The following is a 3,343-nucleotide window of genomic DNA, read 5'->3' on the forward strand; positions in this document are numbered from 1 at the left end:
TTAAAAAGTCATAGATATCCTGAGTTCTGTATAAACCTAGTGGTAGTAAGTTAGTTCCTTTGTTTTGACTTACAAGCCTCAATTTCCCTGTAGAATAAAGAATGTAGACAAAAGAAAGCATAATTGGTCACTCATAAAGAACAGTATTGTTTCTTTAATTTGAAGCTTTCTGAATGAACGGGTTCAGGCCTGATGTAATGGTACAAAGGTTATTTAATGAATAGGCTCTATGGAAATTGTACAAAATGTTATTAACTTTAATCATTAATAGCTTAAGCAGTAACTATGTTACTAATCGCTATTCAAACTCAAAAACCTGTTTTTGAATCCCCAGGAAGGCAGCATGTGTACACAACCAAGCCACCTTATACTTAGAGGAGTGCCAATACGTATTTCAACGGAAACTTTGGCTTTAGGAAAGAGTTAACAAACGTTTAAAATAATGACTCTGGGGCTTCCCTGGTGGCGCAGTGGTTAAGAATCCACCTGCCAATGCAGGGGACATGGGTTCGTCCGGGAAGACCCCACATGCTGCGGAGCAACTAAGCCTGTGCGCCACAACTACTGAGCCTGCGCTCTAGAGCCCGCGAGTCACAACTACGGAGCCCGCGTACCACAACTTCTGAAGCCCGTGTGCCTAGAGCCCATGAACCACAACGAAGAGTAGCCCCTGCTCCCCCAACTAGAGAAAGCCCATGTGCAACAAGGAGGACCCAACACAGCCAAAAATAAATAAATAAAATAAATAAATTTATTTTAAAAAATAAAGTAAAATAAAGTAATGGCTTTAATCATTATTTTAAGTATATGGTAGGGGTAAGTGTGCTTTGATTGAATATACATCATACCAGTGATGCTGGCAAGGTTGAAAGTTACTAGTTTGTACATGACAAGACAGTAAGAGAAAAAAGCAATCCTTTGAAACAAAGTTTTAAAAATATATGTTCACAGTGGTTTGTATCAACAGTATGCATTTTATGACAATAACTTGTACAGATTGAGCACCCTAGGGCTCTCTTTATATCCTAAAGAAAACAAATTTGCATTATTCTTGGGTTGTACCGAATTTAAAATAGATCAAATGCACACTTACCCCCTAGACAGGATAAACTGTCCTGGGGTGTACTGCTTTAATACCATCCTTAAAATTGTTTGCAAAGAAAACCCAGAGAATTAAAAAACAAAACAAAACATTTTTTTTCTTGGGAGTGGAGAGTCTTTTATTTGCTGTTATAATTAGCAAATATCATTCATTAAGTCAAAAATGGAAGAAGCATGCCCACAAACACTATTTGAGCAAAGCTGACCAATATACATTACGATTTAAAAAGTGAAGACCGTATACTATATGTTACAAGTCCCAATTAAGCAGTGTCAAAATGACACCTGTTTCTTTGCTTGCTTTGTGATCATACCCCTTGGAGGTGTTAAAGGGGCTCCTGGCATTCCGCTTCTTTTTCTCTGCAGGCTTTAAAATCTGAAAAGAACAAATTAGTGCTTTGTCCACACTCAGCATGGCACCTCCATTGTCAAACTCTCCACAATAATCAGTTGCAGAAGACAGAGTGACCAACTGCCCCTTTGCAAAAAATTCATACCATTTTCAACCACCTGATGGGCTCTACATATAAGATCCAAATTATGCTGATGGAGAAATTTGGCAACCACTTCAGCACCAAATGTGAAGGACAACTCCTCTGTCATTTTCACCCCAGCCTAAGACATCTTTACCTGGGTCAGACCACAAAAGATCACAAAGAAGACCTTGATCTGGTATATCAGTTGGCCGTACAGTTCTCGGAATCTGCTCCATAGATTGAAGACCTGGGGACAAACTTCCATGACAGCAGAATGTTTTCTCATCCACAACGGCTGCTAACAGTAAACAGTTAAAGCAGTCTATGAAAGTTTTCCATAGTGTAATGTTGAATCTTCTTTTACATTCATCATAAAAATCCATACATGCTATTGATACTGACACACTCGTGGTTTCCTCTGAGAAGAAAAAAATTCTTGGGATATTTGATTTTCTTTAGCCAATAAGAGGCAGATATTCTCCAAAGACTGCTTCTCCCTGTCCCCAAGAAATAGATAATTGCTTTCTGGTGGGAAACCACCATACTCCAAAAGTCGAAGCAAATCATAGTATTACCTGTGGGTATCACCACTATTTTTAGCGGTGCTTCAAGTTCTCGAAGGATGGGCTGACTGAGAAAGATCTCTTGGGACTTTAAGCACAGTTCTCTGATTTCATTGTCTTGTAGCTGGACATTCTTGCCTAGCTTGGACCCTCTAACTTCCAACAGCCATTGGATGAGGCTGTTGATGTTGAGTTTATTTGTATCTGCCATCGCTGTCCCACTGCCCACCTTCCCATAGGTGTGGCCTTGCACCCAGGATTCACATCTCCTTTCCCACAGCCAAGAGCACAGAGGTGGCCCCGGCGGTGGTAGCAGAAACTGTTGGTGGGTCCCCCCTAACCGCCCGCACCCCCTGCTTCCTCTTTCTCTCCCCACTGGAACCATGAGGCAGAATTGTGTTTTTAAACCATAAAATAATATGCACAGTATGACAAAAGAAATTATAGTGGGAATATTGAAATACAGTTATCAAAATATTTTAAAATTATATGATTCAATAATCTATATACTTTTAAAATTAACACATCAAATAACAGTGTGTAAAATGAAACCTGGGGGATTTCCCTGGAGATCCACTGGTTAAGACTCTGCACTTCCAATATAGTTCCATCCCTGGTAAGGGAACTAAGATCCCACATGCCGCCAGGCAGGGCCAAAAAAAATAAAATAAAATAAAATGAAACCCAGCCTCCCTACTGTGGCCCACAAGGCCCTGCAGGATCTGGCTCAGGCTGCCCTCGCCAGCTGCATCTGGAACTGCTGTCCCTCAGACTCACAGTGTCCAGTCATCCCACCCTCAAGAACATTGGCCTTGATGTTCCCACTGCCTTGGAAATTTCCCCTCCACACATTCCCCACCCCATCATCACCCACAATTCCCAATTCACACAGACGGTCCCTTCCCGTCATTCACGTCTTGGTATAAAATTCTCCCGCTCTGAAAGTTTCCCTGGCCAGCCTGAGTCCACTAGGTCCTGTCCTGCTCCACACGGTACCTCATTCTTTTCCTTTATAATACTTATAATTATACAATTTTATTTTGTGTAATTATAATTTGTGCAATTATAATTATGCAAATTTATAATAATCTGTAGAATGTATTTTTATTTGTTTATTTACTTAGTGTGCATCTCCCCTCCACGAAGGCATAGACCACATCTGTCCTTCTCTTGTGTACCTCGCACCTAGGACAGGGCTTACTA

At 40.7% G+C, this 3,343-nt stretch overlaps 1 pseudogene; it reads right to left on the bottom strand.

The window, feature by feature from the left end:
- Positions 1 to 127: 127 nt before the first annotated feature.
- On the bottom strand, positions 128 to 2,351 carry LOC136118951 (serine/threonine-protein phosphatase PP1-gamma catalytic subunit B-like; annotated as a pseudogene).
- Between the last annotated feature and the right edge of the window lie 992 nt (positions 2,352 to 3,343).

This window comes from Phocoena phocoena, chromosome 2 (assembly GCF_963924675.1).
Source record: "Phocoena phocoena chromosome 2, mPhoPho1.1, whole genome shotgun sequence".
NCBI lineage: Eukaryota > Metazoa > Chordata > Mammalia > Artiodactyla > Phocoenidae > Phocoena > Phocoena phocoena.